The 23,086-nt window shown below is 41.0% G+C and overlaps 1 protein-coding gene across 15 annotated transcripts in view; it reads right to left on the reverse strand.

Moving 5' to 3' along the window:
• Positions 1-23,086, reverse strand: part of LOC141765970 (neuronal cell adhesion molecule-like) — a 97,527-nt gene that overhangs the window by 38,089 nt on the left and 36,352 nt on the right. For all 15 annotated transcript variants that reach the window (XM_074632354.1, XM_074632346.1, XM_074632344.1 and 12 more), the window contains exon 2: positions 17,422-17,497. The gene's annotated coding sequence lies outside the window, so the exon portion shown is untranslated. The remainder of the gene's footprint in view (positions 1-17,421; positions 17,498-23,086) is intronic.

Consider the following 23,086-nt stretch of genomic DNA (forward strand, 5'->3'; position numbering starts at 1 on the left):
ATGCCATGCTATGCAGTGCGTTACGATATGATATGTAACGATACTATACAACTTTATTGTCAGTTTACACTGAAATTCATTTTGCATCCTTAGGCAGTTCCATTCAACAAATTTAGATACAGGTTAAACCATAGACTGTATATAAAGAGACAAATATCACAACAACAAAAATATCTCTATGACTACATTTATGATCAAATTGACATTATGTTCTATTACACAGACTCGTGATAGTTATGGAAAGCTAAAGTTACACCTCTTCTCTCGTACAATTCCCGAGCGTCCGGCTGCGCGACTAATTCGCTCAGCTGTCAATCATGAGGTCTCACCCCCTTTTTATAGCATCAAATAACTAATTAAAAGCAAACTTATCAGAAAACATTAATCAGCGTGATAAGAACTACCTAAAATGACAGAATTTATCTTTGGGAAAAAATAATTTGATGTGTACTTTGACTTTTTATTTTGGCTCATGTCCCATCGGTCATGTTTAGAAGGTAACCCGCAAGTTGCAAAATTTGGCAAAAACTTGAAAAAATTCTCTGCCAGGACCTTTCCTAACCTTAACTATTCAAGGTCAACGCCTAACATTAACCATCTCGCGAGAGTTTCCTGGAGGCAGGCGGGATTTATGACCTATACTGCAGCCAGCCACCAGGGGTGATTGAGATGTTTTGGCTTCACTTTTGGGGAGATGTCATGTCTTCCATCTTTATATACAGTCTATGGGTTAAACATTCAGTCAACATACGACACCTTTGTAAACGTACAAAACACATTCAAACAGTTATGACAATGAAACCAAAGCATGGTTTACATTTTGTACTAACTTGTCATTTGCAAGTGCCTTCATCATTTCAAGTGTTTATTGTAAAAATAGATGTTATCTGTCTCTTTAGCTGCTAAATGTTCCACTATGTTCAACAGCTAGTTGCTAACCGCCGCCTGGTGGTGCAAGTCAATGGCTGCCTGTAATGGTTGGAAACAGCATGGTTCGCAAAATGGTGAGCTGTGATGTAAGGTAAACGTGATTTGTATTAAATGAACTAAATCGTGCAAAACCACTGTTAAGGCCCTTTAAATGCCACTACACAACCTAACGAGCGGTGTTTCTTCAGTAAAAATCAATGTCAGCAAAATGAAAGGCTCTAATGTTAATTACAGTCTACAACTATATAAGACCACCTTCACTCCGGACTTGCTTTTCTCTCTGCTCATTCTGTCCGTGGAGAAAACACTCAGCGCTTGTGTAAAAGCTGCATTGAGCTGTCTGGCCTCTCATTCAGCCAGCCTCTTCAATTACTCCATTGTCATTTTCCCATGGCCAGCTACTTCACCATCCCAAAACTAATTGGTTTTGTGCACATGTCAGAGACGTAGCACATTACAGCGACGCACACGCACACACACATAAGCAAAGACATATTCATGCAGGCCGGCTGTAGGACGTGAGGGTCGGGACATGTCTGAGCACACAGATGGAGCTGACGGGGGGCACGAGCACTGAGAATTGAAGCACACCACGGTGTAAATGAATAGCAGTCAGCAGGGAAAAAAGCCCAATTGAATTTCCCTTACAGCAACAGATAATACTACTCCATATGCTAACCACTAGCGAAGGTATTGCCATTGTCTGTGCCAAACAATAGTGATGCAATGCTGCAACACTGACAGAATCACTTCTGTTGCATCGGTACTGTACAGTTTTAACGTCTATCATGAGAGAAAAAGCCGTTCTCTCATGCCAAGCAAGATCCCTAATTAACTCCTATAATCAGTGCTATTGATGGCTCATGAAATCAGGGGTTTGTGAGCCTCGGTATGGCCTTAATGGAGCAGCAGGGATCCCCTACAGACGGCTGAATGTGAGGGTATAATGACGAGAATGGCTCGGCACTCAGGAAGGTGGTGATGAGAAAACGGATACGGTTGGAAGAGTTTATTTTTTCTGAGGCTGCAGCTCAGGATGTCACTGCATGGTATCCACGCCCAGGGCTGTGTGCCCATTTTGCTGTGCCATTAAACATCTATGGGGAAGTAGGAGGTCGCTTGAAAGGCCTTGATGTAGGAGATAGCGAGTCCTTCATTTGGTTACCAAAGTCACAATCATATTGGAATATGAAGTTAGTACTCTGCTAAATAGTCCTCTATATAAGCTGAAAGGAGCATTACATTCTCTATTGTCTTTAATTGCTGTCTTTCCATGAGCTACGGTTTCACAGCTAATGTAGTTGACAGGCATTAGTACTGACATGAATTATATCCGTGATGTATATGAGGTTGAATGTTCAGTGGCTTTGACTGATACCTCTCTACGGACTTGTATTTACAGCTATACAGGTTCACAATGCAAATTCCACGGGCCGGCTTCAGCGTGCGTTTCCCATAATCTTCTCATTAGCTTTTATAATTGGGGGACCGTATGCAAATAATTGGTGTGGTTAACATATGAATTGGGGTCCTGTTGTTCGGGGAGACCCCCAGAGCTCAAAAACACGCCGCGGCCCCTTTCATCTGCACTGTACAATGCCAGACAATAAAGTGAGGATCTTTTATTCATCTGCTCCACTGTAAACATGTCCTTCTCTTTTCTCTCTTGTTGGATGAATACAGAAGCTAAAACTAGTTTTGATACATGGACATCCAATCAACATTATTTGCACATTTCCTAATAATAATAAACAATCACCTATGATGTGTTAAAGGGGCGCTCCATCAATTTTACACATCATGATCATAAACTTTGGTTTGGGTTTGAAGGCTATATATTTATAACAGAAAGCATGTGGTATAAACTGGCAGTGTGGAGTTAAAAAAGTGCCATTTGCCAGGCAAAAACAATCAGGTTGCATTATGGGAAGTGTAGGCTCTGGTGTTTTTGAAGCTTGTCCCATATTAGGATTTATTTTGGCTTTCGCTACAACAATTTTGTTCAGTCCAATCCAAATTTATTTGTAAAGCACATTTAAAAACAACAACAGCTGAGCAAAGTGCTGTACAATCAAAATATAGCAAAAAACATAAAAACAAAATGTTTAAAAGACAGAGGACAATAATATAGAAAGTAGGGCTGTCAATCGATTAAAATATTTAATCGCGATTAATCGCATAATAGTCCATGATTGTACCTTAAAGGGAGATTTGTCAAGTATTTAATACTAATATTTATTATTGGAAATCAATTAACAACACAAAACAATGACAAATATTGTCCAGAAACCCTCACAGGTACTGCATTTAGTATAAAAAATAAGCTCAAAACATAACGTGGCAAATTCAAGCCCAACAGGCAACAACAGCTGTCAGTGTGTCAGTGTGCTGACTTGACTATGACTTGCCCCAAACTGCATGTGATTATCATAAAGTGGGCATGTCTGTAAAGTGGAGACTCATGGGTACCCATAGAACCCATTTTCATTCACATATCTTGAGGTCAGAGGTCAAGGAACCCCTTTGAAAATGGCCATGCCAGTTTTTCCACGCCAAAATTTAGCGCAGGTTTCTTTAGGTTTTCTAGTTTCATATGATACCAGTATCTTCCCTCTAGCTTTAAAACTGAGCTCGCTACTACCTCCGAAAGATTGAGTGTGTTAATGCGTCAAATTAGTTGTGCTAAAATGAATTTGCGTTAACACGCTATTATCGCGTTAACGTTGACAGCCCTTATAGAAAGGCAACTCTCACTGTGAGTTAAAAGCCAGGGACTAAAAATGTGTTTGAAGACGGGATTTAAAAACAGGCAGTGATCATTCTCAGTAAACTTGATGGAAGAGCAATATTAAATCTCTGGAGCAGCCCTTTAAAGATATGTTGCTCTGTTTTCAATACTTCTCCCTGAGCGATCAATCTACCACAACTCTTAATGCTAATGGACATCTGCTACTAATGCAACGTGTCCGGCAATTTGTTTGGTCCTCCTCCTTTCACAGAGCACCGCACATTGGCATTCACTAAGCATCCTCCGTGTACACGCCAAAAACACTCCGGGATTCGCTCCCTGTCCCCTCTGCCCAAATGCTAATCACTGCCGGCGCCGGCGCTTCTGAGAAGGAGCTCCTCTTTAGCATGCAGATAGAAGCAGCGCCGCTAGACGGGATGGCTGTTGTGTGAAGGAGGAAATCCCTGCCTGCTCAACCTGAATGGAACCGAAGGGCGTTTTGCTTGCATCTTATCAGTGCAGACCAGCTAAATATGACATATAGTTGTTGAGTCACGTCCTCGCATTATACCAGCACTCCCTCTGAGAGCCTCCTCGTGATTGGATGGGTGGATGAGGCCCTCTCTTCCTCCTTAGGATAATTGCTGGTGGCAAGTTGGAGGTCTTTCAATCATTTCTCACAATGTAGCAAAAGCTATAAATTATAAGCTAATAAAGAAGCAATGGCAGCAAGGTGGCAAAAGTTAAGTCCCCAAAGAGCATTTGTACGCTTGTCTGACACCTGACTCGTACAGTAGCTCATTACTGGAGAATTAAGTGAGTGGAGGCACTTTTAAAAAGCATTCATTAAAATGAGATCAGGAGGGGAAGCAGCACAAGGCTGAACGAGCAACTGTGGATCTGAACTTGACCTTTATTTGATAGCAGATCCCCACACTGTAATTACTCCTTAAAAGAGGATGTTTCAATATCGCCTCATGTATTTTGTGCGTGTGAATTCATACTCCCTTATATTTGCATCGCCCTTGTTTGCGTGTGAGTCTGTGGGTCAGTGTAGGACGTGACATTCAAGACGGAGCTCGAGTACGCTTGGCCTGCCACATGAGTGTGTTTTGGTCAGGCAGCCATTCATATGCTGAGCAGAGGTTCATTATCATGAGCAAATGCAGGAGGAGAGTGGGAGGAATGCATGCCGACTGGCTTCCTGAATAGCTAAAAAGGACTCTCAAAATCCTCGGGCATACAACGCCACAAAACACACTTTAGCTACAGAAACATAACAGCTTTGAGAAAAGTAATCAACGTAAAACCAATCTGCTGTGGGAAGGCGAACAAATCCTTTGAGACAGCTGAGAGAAACACCCATGCATATTTGAGAAAGAGAGACAAATTGTTATTATAGTTATACAATATAATCCACAAGACTTATAGTTCTGCAAATGCAGGAAAAAAAGCTAAATATAGGGCCACTCCATACAGCTTTCAGCAGAGCACTCAAAATTGCACTCCAAAAGGGCACTCTGTATCCATGGCAATCCTCAGATCTCCATGCTGACAAAAAGATGTCAACCCTCTCATCAAAAACAGACGTATATGTAGCGGGGGGGAAGAGGACAAAAGAGGCCCAGACCCATTTGTCATCTCATAAGTAACCTTGGAGAGAAACTGTACGCTTGGCATCTGCTCTGCCCCCCAAAAACGTCTCAACCTCCTCTGAGCTCAACAAAAGAGGTATGATTAGAATCTCAGTTTGCCACCGTGTCCGCACCGGATGGCTTACTCCACATGTGAAGGGTTTCTCACGATGGGGCCAATATGTTGAGTTTACTTTAAGCTTAGGGGCGCAACAAGAAGAGTGTGTGAGACAGGCGGTGGAGGAAATGTTCACCCCTGACACACAACGACCAGCAGCCGTGATGTTTTGCAGCAAATGAACTCCTGTGGGCAATGTCAGCCGGGGTAACACAGAGAAACAGTGTCTGTGTGTGATTGCTCAGAGTCAACAGTTAATTCAACCAGGCCTTTCTGGAAAAGCGCTACTGTATAATAAACAGTGTTCTGGTGGAATTTGAATTGTGCTGATACAGTAGAGGCAGGCAGGCAGCGACGAGTCATTTAGAGCTTTGTGTGGTACCATTCAGTCGAGCAAAATCTGCCGACAACATCGGATAACAAAGCATGACTGACTGTGGGCTGGAACAATCTCTTTCCACTGCGTGTTACCAGAACATGTAATTTGCTAGCGAGAAAGTATCAGCTGGACAGAGGCAGCGAGGTCTGGTCTTATTGAGCACAATCTTCTCTGCCCTGAGGCCATGTCAGTACTCATTATCAGACTAAACAGCATGCAGCAATTCATCCGCAGTGTGAAAAGTGACTCAGAGGCATTTCAAGTAAAAGAGATGACAGAAAAAGACCTTTTAATCATGCAGTCTTTACAAAGATACCTGTAAGAATGTAAAGACATCTAAAATATGCTGAAACAAGAGTCTACTGTAATGCTAGCAGCACTATGAGGCTTTACTTTGAGCTAAATGCTCAGCATGCTAACATGCTCATATTTAGCACATAGACTGAAAGAAGTGGACGTAGTCACTGTGACGTCACCCATTGGTTAGTAAAAACGAGAGGGTGGAGCTAACACGGACAGCACCCAGACCGGACAACGCCGTGGTAGCGACCTGTCAATCACAAGGTAGCCTTGCCCTAAAGCGTACCCTGCTTTGACTCTAAATGGGACCATAATTGGTGATCTGACCTAAATGAACATCATGCTGTATCGAAGAAGACTTGATTGAGACCATAAACTCATGTTTACAATGTTTACTGAGGTAATAAATCAAGAGAGAAGTAGGGTCATTTTCTCATAGACTTCTATACAATCAGACTTCTTTTTGCAAACCAGAGGAGTCGCCCCCTGCTGGCTATTAGAGAGAATGCAAGTTTAAGGCACTTCTGCATTGGCTTCACTTCTCAAACCCGGAGGTAGCCCACTGGTTTAGCAGGTAAAATGCTTATACCATGAGCGTCACCTTAGTTTAACATGTTAGCATGCTAGCAATTATTGAGACACGTCACTCAATATCACAAAGTTAGAGGATCACCAAAGTTTTTAGGATTCAATATTAGGCAATCATGGATATCTCTGCCAGATGTGATAGCAATCCATCTATCAGTAGTCAAGATATTTCACTAAAAGACAAAAATGATTAACTGTTGGTGGCAATAGTGGAAAAATCAGGGGACCACCAAAGTCAGTGGAATTCATCCTCTGGGGACCATGAATACCTGTATTAAATGTCGTGGCAATCCATCAAATGGTTGTTGGGATATTTCAGTCTGGACCAAAGAGGTGGATTGACTTACCAATGATGACAGACCAACATTGCCATTCCCAGAGCTAGGGCTGCCTCCTCTTAGTCTATTAGTCAACTAATGGTTTTTAAGCTTTTTTCATGCTGAATGATTTATTTCCAAGAAACTTATGAGCACATCTCTGGTAAACACAAGATTTAAAGTGGTGCTTTTATGTGAATCTTTATGAAGGAACTATTTTAAAGATCTGTCGATTAAATCAACTAATCGATTAGTCGACAAAATCACATTTGTGTTAGTCGACTAAGAATTTCTTTGGTCAAGGACAGCCCTACCTAGAGCCATGCCACTAGCATGGGTTAAAAAAAAGAGCAAAATATGATAGCAGTTGTCTAGAAAAATCTACGGACAACATCAGATAACAAAGCCTGAAGACTGACAGTGTGCTGGGAGAATCTGTTGCCAGAACATGTAATTTGCCAGTGATAAAGCAGTGGTGAGAAAATCCCCGGCAGGTGGACAGAGGCAGCGAGGTCTAGTGTTATTGAGTGCCACCTCTACATTCACAGAGCGCAACAATAGGCCTTCTCCTCCTCCTCCTCCTCCTCCTCCGCAAGCCCCTTCACCCCACCTGTGTCTGTGAAAGGTCAGCGCAGAGGAGGGTCCTCACCCCCTCCCTAAACCTACAGCTCCCACTCCACAATCAGCCCCAACACTGGAGCCCAGTGCCAGGAAACCCAATCAAAGAGGGGCTTCAGAGGGCTCCAGACCTCTCAAAACCCTCCATTGTCTCCAGAAGGCTTCCCCACACCGAGGCCGGACTATATGTAACACTGTAAGAGGAGTTGCTCATTACCGCCCGGCCCCGGTTCCACTTTGTCTCTTTTGTGCGGCTGACAGAAGAATCCAGTTGCCCAGCCGGGCCAATAAAAGAGAGGGCAGTTACGTAAAAAAAAAATAAAGAAAAAGGATTCATTTGCAGGACTGGATGATGACAAGACACATATGTTGCATGTGTTAGTGCAGCGTATTCACACGTATAAACACATAACCCTGTCACCTGTAGGACAGTTCTTTAATGGCGTCTGTTTAAAATTTGCCATTCATCCCACGAGTTGGTGAGTATTGACTGATAGACACACCACACCACAATGTGTGTGAATGTCAGAGCAATCCATTATCACATAAAGGAAGCACTATGTAATAGCCCACCCCCCCTCTCTCTCAGCCCCTCCTCAACTCCATTCAGATACGGCAGGTGAATACAAATCATTTCCCCTTCGCTGCTCTCTAAAAGGACTCACCATCCAATTTCAGACAGAGAGGACACAACAATAGCCCTTTCAAAATGTGAGAAAATCAAATCATGGCCCTTTTTTTTAATGAAAGACACAATCAGGAGTTAACCCTTCCAAAATGCTACACAACTTCTGAAAACATGATGAGCTACATTTTAAGGATTTAAGAGTTACACTTTCACTCAATAAAAGTATAAAGCTTTGAAATATGACTGCAACTTATGACTATTTTATTTATTGATTAATCTGTCATTACTTCTTTTTTTTATTAAATGAGACATAACAGTAGTGAAATGTAAGATCCTGCTTATTAGTGTAACAGGTGAAGCAGAGAAACTCCAAAAGAGGAGATATTTTGGTGCAGCAGAGGAAACTGTTTTACCAATCGGAAGAATGAATGTGCGATTTCGAAGATGCATGCAGACTGCATCAAAACAGTAATTAATTTGGTAAAACTTTCTATAAAGCAAACAATGACCACTTACAGTAACTAATAATCACATTATAATGCATTATAACAATGATTATAAAGCACTATTAAAATATTATAATGTATTACAACTATGGAAATTATAAAACACTATGATCTTTGGTCACTCAATTCCATTGAGTGACCTGCTATTATAAAGTATTATGATATAAGTCTTTATAAAATGCTTTATAAGTGTTATGATTATTGTTATAAAGTATTATGGATATTTATGAGTGCTTTATATGATTATACAGTGCTATAAGCAGATTATAATACAGCTGCAATGATTAATCGATTAGTTTTGAACTATTAAATTAATCGCCAATTATTTTGATAAATCGATTTGAGTAATTTTTTAGGAAAAAAAGTAAAAATTCTCTGATTCCAGCTTCTTAAATGTGAATATTTTCTGGTTTCTTTACTCCTCTATGACAGTAAACTGAATATCTTTTAGTTGTAGACAAAACAAGACATTTGAGGACGTCATCTTGGACTTTGGGAAACAGTGATCGGCATTTTACACCATTTTCTGTCATTTTATAGACCAAACAACTTATAGAGTAATCAAGACAATAACAGACAGATTCATCGAAAATTAAAATAATTGTTAGATGCAGTCCTAGATTATAAGTCATTTTATGTATGTGTATTATGCATTATAGACGTGGGCATCATAGGAAGTGTTACCATTAATTTATATGTCCAGTCGTCAGTCTTTCACATCGTTTAGTTTTTATTTGTTGACAAAAATGTCACTTTTTGTCAAAGTTTTAGTTTTCAAAGTTGAATTTTTATTTAACTGTAGTCTTGTTTCCACACAAGGTGTGCAGGTAAAAGCAACACATGTTTATATTTGAGAAACTGAATAAATTACTCCAAATGATTCATTAATTACCTAAATTGTTGGTGATTAGTATTCTGAAGATTGACTAATTGATTAATTGACTAATCATTTCTGCACATCATTTGTATATTCACTCTGTACATGCGGAGCAGTAACAGTAATTTCTGTCAAACTGGACACGTCATTTAGTTTTTATTATTTTACAAAAACTGTAATATCTATCATCATAGTTCTAGTTTTCAAAGATTGCTTAGTCATTTTTGTTGTGGAAAAAAGGTAAACGAATATTTTTTTGTCATTGTTTTTGTTGACGAAATAAACAGAAGCACACATTACTGAAGCTGGAACAGACAAATGTTTTATCATTTTTGCTCTAGAAATTACTTAAAACAATTGATCTAAATACATGTCCGATCTAAATACATGTCCGGTCTTGTGTGTAATCTTGTGTGTGTTGGGGATGGATGATTGGGGGAGTATTTGTTAGTTTCTTTTAATGTCTAATTTTCTTACTATTTCATTATTCTACCTACCTGCCCAGAGACTACGGGTAGAAAATAGCAATTTGCTAAAACCCGGTACATAACATCTCTCCTTGTTCTTGATTAATGTTCTTTTGCAAACATAACACAACATATCATATATCATCAAAATTGCTGGCATTAATAGTCCATCAAAGTGATGAATCGACTTGAAGTGACACTTTGGGTTTTGGTTAAATATTAGACATATTTCCATCACTCTAATCATGCAGAAGCAGTGAAACAAGACACACGGCATTCCTCCAACCTGTTAGTGTATGAAAACTGAATCACACAGAATATAATCCACACGAGACACCGAAATAACACATGCAGAAATGTGAAAATGTGTGTGTGTGCCAACTGCACTGATCCAAACACTCTCCTTCAGCCAAGTCTCAATGAGCTTTGATTACGCCGGCTTGAGCTATGGCCACTCTATTTCTCCGGTCAGGTTTTCATATGCTAAACTCAACAAACAACCCAGGGGAGGTGAACAATTCATCAAAGATAGCCCTGAGTAAACTCCTCTGACTGTATTTCAACTGAAGAGCGGCGCTGTGATTTTCATTTTAAATCTTCCCCATCCGACGACTTCTGATGGAATTTGATCTAATTAAGTTCTGAGGCTGAGAAACTTGTGATATTTCACCAAAAGTGAAATAACAGGGAGAGGGATAAACATCTCCCTTAAGCGAATGGAAGTATTTTTTTTGCGAGCAAGTAATTGGATGACCCCGTTTTATCTGAAACACTGTTTTTTGTGAAATTAAAGAGCGAATTTTGAAGATTAAAGAATACACAGGCGAGCCTCTGGTGGTGACTGACTGATGGCGCTTCACCAAGGCTTAGTGTGAACATGTTTCTATCCATCTCATGGGTCCGGATGACTGAAACGTTGGCTAATGAGTATTAATGATACTAATGAAGGGCTTAGCTTTCTCATAAAGAAAGTCCCTTTATGTGCTGCAAATGTAAAACTCCCTTTTCAAGTTAAGTGAAGACGTGACGTGAAATCTCACCAGAGACTCACAACTGGAAAAAAAAAAAGTTTCCTGGTGTTATAGCTTAGAGATTTTCCCTTTTTCATCCATCATGTGGAGAGTTTGAGTGCGTTTCGAGTGAGTTTCGGTGTTTGGCCCGGAGGGCGTCGCAGCTCAGACAAACAGTGCTCCATCCTTACAGATCGTCTGGCCCCATCAGAAATAATGGCCCCGGCAAGAACTGCTCCATCAGCGCTCATTTGTCAAATGGTGATTCCGGAGGAAACATTGCTCCCGTTTAACACTAACAGTCCGCCCGGCTTCCGCTATAACAGCCTCTGTCCTGCGTCTGTGTTTGACGGGATGAGACCGGTTGCTAATGCAGGAGAAGTACCTGCTGAGTGTTGGATAATGGCTGGGCGAGGCTTTAGTGGAAGGTTTCAGTGCGTGTACAGAAAAAGGACGGCGCTGGGAGGTCGAGCAGCGCGGCTGGACAAGGTGTGTGTGACTCGCCTGCAGGAAAGGAGACCAGGGGGTGTTTCAGTGTGTTTATGCCCTCAGGGTCAAATATGACGGGAGAATGAATTACTGCCATAACAGATAATGGTACAGTACCTCTGCTGGAACCACCTCAGCCTCCGCTGTCTACACATGACGAATGAATAAATGTATTTTATGGTCACCTAAATATAGCATTAAACATTAAACAGTGGGATTCAAACGCAGGTGTGCAATCATTTGTGAACAGGGCAGGGTTTCGAAATTCAGATTTGATAAAACGTAAAGTAACGACTCAATCCACAAAGATGCATACATTTAGTCACGTTAAGCTTATTTTATAATTCAACATCCAATAGTGTGGAAATAAAATCTATAAACAGAAAAAATGAAATATTGGTAGATAGAGGCGTGATGTAATTGACCAAGCATTAGAAGTCCTGAGATAAATGTAGAGTATATAGCTTGTTATTTCAGTGTGCTCTCACGTTTCATACCTCATTCCTTTACTCTCAGCAGGTACAGAGAGAGATTTCTCATTATTATTGGCTGAGATGCAGGTGAGCGAGGGGTTACATCTAAATTCAGCCATTTGTATTCCACCACAACACCCGGAGAGCAGGCTGTTTATATTGATGAGCAGATAGACTTGGCCTTGGACCAGGACCCACGCCTAACAGCCACATAAATCATTCGGTCTCTTAGAGGCCCCTCCGAAACAGATAGATCTCACCAGCTTACGATGGTGTGAGGACAATCTTCTCTGTCCTGGAGCCACGTCGATACATCGTCCACAGTGTGAAGAAAGCATATCAAGTAAAAAAGATGAAACATCAAGAGCTTTAATCCGTCTCTGTACCATTCTGTACTTTGATAGAACATTTTTTTGTATGGACAATGAAAGAAGATATGCATTAACTAGGTTTGAAACCACATGTAGGACATTTCCTCTACTCCTATCGCTCTGTCTATATGAATAATACAAACACTAAAGGCGAGTAGACTACAGTACAAGCTCTACTATCTTACTTCAAAAAGGTACAGTATCTGTCTTCTCAGGCCAGTCAAGTATTCTGTGTGAACATCTTTAGCTCAATAAGAAATCCAGTTCCTTGGATCACTCTGTTAAAGTTCGACATATGAGGAAATACGCTTATTGGCTTTTTTGTTAAGAGTTAGATTAGAAGATGGTAAATGATAAATATGGAGCTAGAGCCAGGAATCCGATTAGCTTAGCATAAAGACTGGAATCAGGGGGAAACAGCTAGCCTGGCTCTGTCCAAGAAATAGTTCCAGCATATAACTCCATGATAAACCACAACTGTGGACAGAGCCAGGCTAGCTGACAAATGAATATACTACTACTACTACTATGCTCTCATCGCTGTAAGTCATGCCAGTGGATTTTCTGATTGCCAGATAGCCTATATAAACCTTTTCATTTCCATTCTGTTGCTAGGGCAACAGCTTTGGTCCAAGTTTATTTCCTGTCAGCTACGAATTAACAAGCATTGCAACAGGAAATACAAAGGGGCCCATTTAGTATGTTTATGTTATTAAGTTTTTAAAAGGTCTATATGGAAGAAAAAAAAGAGTCAAATCTTCGTATTGAACAGCAAAATTCAGATTTTGGTACTGCAGCCCTGGAATATAGAGGAATGAGTAGAGATGCATTCAGCAGTGTGGAAAAAGGAAAATCTCTGAGGCAGGAGCAGATAATTGCACAGAGAGGGCAGTGCAGGCAGAACGAGGCCTGGAGGAAGGTTGTGCAGGTGAGAGAAGGTGAAAGGAGCTGGGAAAAGAAAAATAAAGATGGAGATGCAGAGCCGGATATAGATCGGTGTCTCCTCAGACTCTCCTGGCTGTCTGCTGAACAGCGTGTGAGTCAGTTGTGCGTGAAGTCGGCTTCCTCCACAACCCTGGAAGAAGGAGAAGGAGAGCGGGAGCCCCTCAGGAGGGGCCTCACCAACCTCTCTCACATCACTCAGCCTCTTTCTCTCCCTCACTGTCTTTGTATCCATCTATTCATCTGTTTGTTTATTCATGTCCTTCTTTCTGACACTTCTCCCTGCACCTCCCTGTCTCTGCTTCTCATGTGGCCACAGAGACACTAAGAGACACACACACACACACATCCACTCAATCACATCCACACACATTTCTACGCACACAGGAGTGTTGACACAAAGAACCGTCACAGAATTGTCAGGCTTGGTACCAAAAGTGATACCTAAGAAATGTCTTGACGCGTTCATCTGAAACAGTGCGTGCTGGGAGCAGCCCAAGGGCCCTCGGTGCCTGTTTGAATCCCTTTACTCATCTGCTACTCGTCTGATCTCAGAACTGCTGCTGAGTAATATCACTGCTTTCTAACCTTGTGCGAGAACGATGCTGCTTCACAGACGACACTGTTCGTGTATGCTGGCATTTATGGAAAAGAGTTTTTTGTGAGAGAGTCAGTGACTCAGAGTCCAATCCTTAGGGTTTTAATTTGGAGAAAACTAACTACATGGTACAAGTATTTTATTCTAAAGTGAGAGTATTAAGACAGATTTGTTTTGGCTCTGTACTCCAGTACATTGCATTTGAAATTAAACAATAACTCTGAGTTTAAAATGCCGACTCTAAGCTTTAATTTGAATGTGTTTCCATCCACATCTCACAAACTGTGTAAGAATTATACCCATTGTTATGTGCTTCTCTGTAGTTATGTTGCCATGATCCTGATTCCCAGCAATTACTTTGGTGAGCACAATGTTAAGTAGGAAACAAAAGAAAAGTATTTTTAGTAGTAATCCGAGTGTTTTGGGGGCATTTTTATCAGAAGTGAGTAGTAGCTCTATTTAATCTATTAGATGTACTCAAGTAACTATTTGGAGTAAATTGTACTTGTCAGAGTAGTTTTAATGCAGCATACCTTTTACTCTTACTTGAGTAGATTTTTAGAGAAAAATTATTACTCGTACTCCATTACATTTGGATGCATTCATCGTGCTACTTTTTATTTATTATTTTATGCATTCATAATCCATTAAGAGGCAGGTGGTCAGCTGGTTCCAGGTCTGGTGCCACTCTCCTACCGTACTGAAGCTACTGCAGGAGTATTGTTAATGTTATGGCTTTCAAAAAGCGCCAGCAGCTGATATTTACAGACAAACTAACAGCACACAGTACAGTGGGCTCCGGTACTGAACGCTGGTCTGAAGTCAGTACATCAGAGAACCGTGCGGACACTGAGCTGACTGAGACATGATTGGAGAGATTTTCAGATTTGCTGATTTATTTTTTCACATAATAATATAATACAGGAGACAACAAGCAAATAATGTAATTTTGAAAAATCTTTACTTATTATGTATACTAGAGTAGCCTATAATATTATATTAATGTAATATTTAGTGATCACAGTTGAGAGATACAGACTGGGAGTACTGTCTGGTGTGTATGTGGCAGGTTATCTAATCAGGAGATGAAGACTCACTTCACTTCAGGAAGATCATCTGTGGCTGAAACAATTCCAGTCATATCCACATCAAATACAAATATAACACAGTAATGTGCCAGTGTTTTTAACATCTATTTTATTTAAGTTACTCGCTACTCAAGTTACCTTTTCAGTAAACACTGTTGTACTCTTACTCAAGTAATAATTTTGATGACTGTATTTACTTCTACTTGAGAAGTTTTTTGCAAAACAACAGTACTTTTACTTGAGTACAGTTTTTGGCTCTTCTTTCCAACTCTGATTTGTATTTGACCTTGTTAGAGATTTGACAGGAAATGAGGGGGAGAGAAGGAGAATGATGTGAAACAAACTAATATCCCCAGCCGGACATGAACCATATTGGATTTCTTTTCTTCAAAATATCTCATCAGATTTAATATTTGGTTGCAAATATAGTCCAGAAAATGACTGGCTGGATTCTACAACCCATAGACATCACTAGAGGACTGGCATCCTCCCTGGTGTTGCTCTGCCAGGCCTGTACTGCAGCCATCTGCACTTCTCGCTTGTTTCAGGGGCTTTTTGCCATCAGCGAGCAAGTGAAACACATGATGAGCTGGCCCGAGGTCAGGTGGACAATCAAGAGTTTGGCCATAAAACGTCTTGGTGGCCTCTTTCTGTGTGTTGAGGATTGTTGTCCTGCAGCACTCTGCTGGCTTTAAAAGGGCTGCGTGTCCTTCTGTTCATCCAATATGCCGTAAGCCAGAGTCAGCACTTTAACCTCACAGTCACATTTTCATTTCAAATCAAATGAGTTGGAGCAGAGTCAAATGGAAAATGCATCAATTCACAAATACTTTCTGACTGCACTGGATATGAAAAGACTGGGTTATGTAATCAATCATGTAGCGTTAACAATATCACAGCTATTGCTCTGATTGGCTGATCCCCAATCTTTTTCCCACCTCCCCCCACTTGGCATTAAAACACACAAACAATAATACCACACTCCCTGACGACCACGTGAGAGAAACCGGTGAAAGACAGCCCTATGGAGGTAAACAGAAACCTCTGCGGCCTTCTATTGGAGGGCCTGGGACCTGAATGCTGCCCGCTCACAATGGACGCTTCACGCCTCACTGTGTTTCAAACCGCACATTCGGTGTGCAGCTCCTAAGTGTGGCCCTCTATGACTCGGCCATTGAAAAATGTGGACTCAGCCTCTCTGGCCTGCAGCACACATTCACAACAACAAGCGACTGCCACAGCGGGATGACAGGAGAGAAACAAACAGACTGACAGATATGCAGAGGCAAAGCGAAGGATTGAAACAGGCACATAAATGGATAAACTGAGAGAGAGAGCGAGCCCACACCCCCCCCATCGCCAAAAAATAAAACAAGCGTAGCACTAACAGCAGAGGTAGATGAGCTCCGAGCCGTCAGAGTCCCTTAACTCTCCACTCGGCTGTGCGTGCAGCCTCCCCTCCCGGCTCGGCGTGCTGCGAAGGCCGAGGTGGGATCCTCCCTTCACACTCCGCTGGGCGGTGGACACACATCACACCGTGTCACCTCAATTCACAGGGCATTACATCAACTCCCCGCTGAATCACAGACACACTCTCAGCACCTCCGAATGATGGGGATGCACCAAAGGTTGCTGATGGTCATCATTTAAAAAAACCTGTGAGTCAATTCTCTGGGCTCTAATGCACACGGAGACCTCGTGCTTAAGGGAGCTACTTTAGCTCTTAATTGTGCGACCGCCATTAGGGAACTTTCCTACCTCTGCGCGCTCCATTACGACACATTATGTGTCAATAAGAGTGAGGCGCCGAGCACAATATAGGCTCTAAGTGCTATTTTGTGATTGCTACGTATTGACGCCCACTGTCACAGCAGTGGGCGAGGATGAGAGGGTGTGTTACCGTGACAACCATATGCATCAAACAGACAGTTGGACACTTGAAACACAGCGTTGCCAAACCTCGCTGCCAAAAATGGAGGCCGACACAAAAAGACACTTTGCCAGTGGACAAATGCCAGTCAAGCAAGCGGTGACCTTTGGCTTACAGCTGGAGTAAAAAGAGCCGGCATCACATCAGAGACCGAAACAGAAAGAGCCGTAGCTCTACAGAGAATGTTAATATTAATACATTCACAGTCTGGCAGTAGCACAGATGAAGATATTTGGACTGGAGACACTTGCCAGGCATGGCAAACAGACTGACATTTGTGTGTGTTCACATCCTAAGGGGAGGGGAAATGCCTTTGAGAAGAACAAGAACGTTTGATTCTGAGAGGCAGGAAGTTCACACTGTTTTGGAAAATGATGTTGGTGAAGATGATGTGATGGGAAAAAATTAAAGAGAAATGTTTCCAACTTACCAGAGAAACTCAAATCCCCTCTTTCCTCCTCCTCCCTGGCAAGTTGTCTGCTGTTTCTTCTGTGGTTTTCTTCAATCTGGTTAAAGAAAAATGGGAGAGAATACAATTTTTAGTGCTCATAATTCAGATTTCTCTGCTCTCCCTTTGGGGAAACAACTCGGCGCTTTAAACCAAGCAGAAAAGAAAATACCATCTTTCTTAATAAGGCTTCTGGGGAGAAAGTTTTGCACGGCTACATCCAGTACATCGATTTATTTATTTTTTTACTTTAATTTGTATTGGTTTTTGAAAGGCTTGGTACTCGAGGTGTAATGATACATCGATCTGGATCGATATATGGATTCAATGATCAACGATCCAATATCATCGATGCAAAGTGAAAACATAGATACATATCGTCATCTTTAAGATCAGCCTTTATTTTGAAATTTTGATTAAAAAAAACCATTTGCACTTAAACATGAGAAACGTAGCACTTTATAGTGAACAACAGGAGGTCTATTTTTATTATTTGTATTAAAAAGAATAGATTATTTTTCATTTAAATATCTGGAAGAGCCCAGGAATAAAACTGTCAAGTTTTAATTTAGCTGTTTTATGTGAGTTGATATAAATGTAACTGATTGTGTTAAATATATATATGAAATATGATATCATCTCGTATTGTTTGAAGGACCCTGAATTGAATAGAAACGTATCGTGGCAGACTTTGTGATATCAGCAAATATCGTATCTGAAACTGGTGATTTATTGTTTCCAGGCTGCTGGATGACATGGCCTGTTTTATATATTATAAGTAGACTCCAGTACATAAATCCAGTAAAAAATAAACAAATAAATGAATAAATCCAGAAGCAAAACCACAAAAACAAAACCACAAAAAAGGGAAAACATGTCATACACATATCGTGAGCCCTACCACAGGATCACATGGTCACAGAGGACACTGAAATCTATTTAGATCTATCTTTTATTTTAATGTATTCCCAGAACCGGTCCCAGAAGAGACACCCTTCATCTATATCCCCACTTATTCTACTGAGCACATATTTGTAAAATGCTGTTTCAAACCACCCACTCTTTTGTTTCCTTCCAGTGTCTTAAAATAACTCTACAGACTGTTACTATACCAACAATAATAACAGAAAAAGCACTCTTATGTATGTTTGGTATTTGGATTTTTTAAGTATTTCAATGTCGCCATTTCTTTCTTTCTTCGTTTTCACATAAACTTTACGTACTAATGGTTTGAGCATTTGAGGTGAGTCCACAATTACTTACAAGTATGCATTATTGAACATTAAAAAGTTTAAATTAATGTGTACAAGGCGAAGCCTCCGCTGTACCAACATGACTCCATCGGTACATCAATTTGACACCACAGTGGGCCTCCTACTGCATGTTTGGTTCTATCACAAACTGCTAAAAGCCCTCTCATATTGAAAGTATCCTCACAGATCACACACCACGATGTTCCGACATGAAATCTCTTCTCTTCATCAAACAGTTGGTCTTGTGGAAGGAGTAATTTTTTTTAATGCATAATCATCCCTAAGTGTGTTGACTCTTCTTTGGAAAGGTACTTAAATCACTTCCAACTGCGACAAGTTTTGATGGTGAAAAGAAAGCAAACATCCAAGCTGTGCAAAGCAAAGTGTGAACATGGATTTTCAGTGTGTGTAATCCAAACTGATAGACGCAAAAGCCTGTTGCTGAGAGACACGTCTCCTCCCTTCGTCTCTCCTCTTGTCTCGTCTCATCCCCCGTGATCTCCTTCTTCTCTATACTCCTCCTTTCCCTCCCTCTCCTATTATCTACTGTCCTCTTCCCTCGTCTCCTCCTCTGTCTTCTCCTCTGCTCAATACTGTCTTCCGTGAAAGTAAATTGACATGAAGCATTTGTGTGTCAACTTTGAAGAGCAGGGTGTAAAGGCTAAGGTCAGAGAGAGGGCATAAGCATCCATATTTTTGACTGCACTCCTCATGCAGACAAGCGCTCTACGAGTAAACCCCAGGCACTATGCGTGGCAACCATGAAAACGGCATCTGTGCACTACTGTAGGCTATGTATCCCTGCTGGTACATCTATGTGGTGCATCAAATATCTCTAATCACAGCTCGATTTGTTGACATATATGGCAATGCTGTTTCACTTTCATTAACATTGCGAGAGTGTTGTCAGAATAATCAGAAATACAAGATCCCGACTGGTAAAAGTCGGAACAACAACTCAAAACGTGAAAAGTTTTGTCGACGTTTACAAATTATTCTGCAGCACTTCCACCATTTAAATAAAAAATGTGCTATACATGATGTCTAGAGTTTCTTATTTCTTTCTACACCGTACAGGCATCGAATCGTGTGTTCAGGGATGCATGAAGCTGCGGGAGGGAGGAGAACAATATCAAGCAATGAAGGTCTGGGGAGCCCAGTAGTACCGGCAAGAACTTCAATCTACTTTCACGCGCTACTTGATCACGCACTATAGGACATTAAAGTAGAGCTTGTTGCACATTAGATGTGGTAGCAGATATAGAGCAGAAATACAGTAATGACCTGCTGACCAATCAAACTTCTTGTATAAGTAGCACAGAAGCTAATCATGTGATTTCTTTTTCCTCGAGGTGCTATAAAAATGTGAAGTACACGACTTTCTGTTGTGACACTTCTTACTGACTTCTCCGCGGTATATTGTTTCTTTAAATCATCTGGGTTTTGTGCATTATTTTGAGTGCTTACAGGTAATTTCCATGACACATTTCATTTTCCTTTTCTCTCCTCACCCCTCCTGTGCTATATCCTGCTTTCTAACTTGCCATAACCGATCCCCTTTTGCTCTCTCATATCTCATCTCACCTCCTCCCTTCTTTGATCTTAAGAGTTTTGGTTCCTAACGTTCAGGAGCCCATGTGGAGTCGCATAATATGCAGACATGAAAAGAACTCAATCCTCCCCTCTCCTTAAATCCCAAAGACCCCCAATGCAGAAAGTAATGTTAAATGATATGTAGATGTTGACATATTTTCAAAAGATATAGACTTTTGATTAAAAAGATCATCACATTTGCTGATAAACAAAGTACTAAAGTATGTTTCATATGACAACTCTTTGCTCTTATCGTGGAAATTTGGGAGGGTCAAGTGTCAGAAAAGGTCCCCTGTTCTGATCTATTCTGTCAGTTTTCTTTCCCTTTCTTATTATCTCTTAACACAAGGTCACAGGTCAGATGTCCTCTCTTAACCTATCCTGTCCATTTATTTCTCTCCTCCTCCCTAATAATCCTCCTTACATTATATCTATTCTCTTCCCTACCTTCCTATTACGTCTTTCCATCCTTTATTTCATGCCCGATCCTCTCCTCAAACACCGTCCCACTGAACACAGACACACCTACCAGAATCGATGGGCAAAATGATTGAAGAAGCCAATCCAATTTACTTCTAGAAAAAGGCTTATCGACTTCAGTCTGCTGCTCCAAATAAGAGTGTGGAGGCCCCATTGAGAGACGCCGCCGTTTCCACTCGGTTAAATACGAACACTGCTTTCTGCACCGCTACGCAGATACAATTGCGAGCTACAGGTTTACATTAATTCAGTTTCACACAAATAACAGATGTGGTTTTTCTTCAGTTGTTTTCTCTCAAGATCTCAGTTTTGTCTCACCGACAACGATTTGACTCTGCAGCATCTGTGCGATCTCAGCAGCAAGCTTGTCTAAAAACAAAACAAGGTGTTTCTTTCATGCTATTCTCCTAAAACCTGCATTATTCATTTCAACCTTTTGCACAATTCAAGGATTCAGAAACCATATATTCAAGGATTCATAACCATATAATAACATATTGCTTCTTAGAGAATATTACAACAAGAAATCTGGACTTCCCAAAGCCCTGAATTTGCAAGGCTCCTGACCCAGATTTTAAAAACCACTGACATACATGCTATTCACTCGCAGCATCACATTGTATTATTGCTGACACCTGTGCTGACACCATACCTGTGCACAGTTCAGCTATCATCTTGTTCAGCAGCTCTTGTACAGGATACTTTCTGCCTCACTGTGCAGAGATAGACAGCAGTGAAACATCTGATTACAGCTGGGACCCATATGAATAAAACACAACAACTAAGTGACCTTTCCACATCCTGTCTGAACGAGCTGAGGGGCTGATCCCATCAAACGCGGCCTCCACCCTATGACATCGAGCCAGCCGTCCCGCCGCCCCACCTCTGCTCTTAGACACCACGGAGTCAAGCTCAGCTCCGTCCAGCTTGGCTGCCATGGTGATAAGAAGAGGGTCGGAGAACCGAGACTGAAAATAGCCTGAGATGGGATGCCGACAGTGGGCAGTGAGCGGCAGGACTGCGCGCGGTGCCGTCAATACCTCGGGGAGCACTCTCGTGTCACAAGTGCTGACAAACAAAACTGACTGCTGAATCTTTCATGAATATAGATAGCACAACATTTTACAAGGAGAAAAGATTAGAGGTAACAGAAAATAAACAAAGGAAATGTGTGTTATAACCATCCTGAAAGGGGAGACACCCCAGGTGAATAGGGCAAAAAAATTAACTAATAGATATCACCATGAAACTTCCCCATGTTGATTACTTACAGTAAGACAATTCTTTTTTGTATTACAAGTTTTCTGAAAATGTATGTTTAAATATGCAAATGAGGCATTATCTTGTCAAATTTGTGCTAATTTGAATACAAGTCCACAAAAAGAAATGTGAACATTGGATAAAGCCAGGTTCAAAATTCTTGTTTCATTTTGTTGACATATTGGAGTCAAAGGTTTTTACAGGGGATATTTTGGATATCTCTTTGTATCACTCCATAAATCAGAAAGTCAACAGCCATAAAACATTTTTTGGACCTTTCTTTCCAGTAGTCTGAAAGACGACGATGTTATGGAAGCAAAATGGCCCAAAATCTCAAAACTGACCAGTGCATGAAAAACATGTTTCTGCCTGTAGTGTCTTGTCTTTAAGCCGCTCTAATGAATATTTTTATATTAACAATGGATCAAATGTGTAACGTTGAAGGGGTCGCTCATGGGCATTATGACCCGACTCTGCAGTTCCTCTCAGCTCTACTAAGGGTTCTTTCACCTCACTGTTTTGGTTTTATAGCCACCTTTACTGTTTTGGTTCACTCTCACGGCTAACATCAGAGTCGCTTCCAGTAGCAGAAAGCTGCACACTACCTGCCCACCAACAAACGTCACACAGACATGTGACCGGATTTATTGAATAAAACAGAGAGTGAATATTGGACTTACAATCATTATTGGCCAGAAACGCGACTCCAAACAAATGCTAATGCTGCTCCGTATCTGCTAGATGCGTAAAAAGCAACTATATCATCCTTAAAAGGTGATAATATAGAGAGCTGCAGGGATGACGTATTTCTTTCCGGAAGTTATCATCGCCCTGGTTCCCACGACAAAAAGCCAATGGGATTTTTCCATTGAGTTTTAGATTATTGCAGAAAATAAACTCTGTGGCAAACACACATTTATGATACTTAGACGTTTTGTTCAGCAAGATAATCTCCACAAATGAACACCACTTGATTTTTGAAACGGAAATGCAATCACTAGAAGTAAAATGCCAACTTTAGGCTATAAACGAACTACACCACAGCTGCATGACTTCACGTC

Source organism: Sebastes fasciatus, chromosome 4, assembly GCF_043250625.1.
Source record: "Sebastes fasciatus isolate fSebFas1 chromosome 4, fSebFas1.pri, whole genome shotgun sequence".
NCBI lineage: Eukaryota > Metazoa > Chordata > Actinopteri > Perciformes > Sebastidae > Sebastes > Sebastes fasciatus.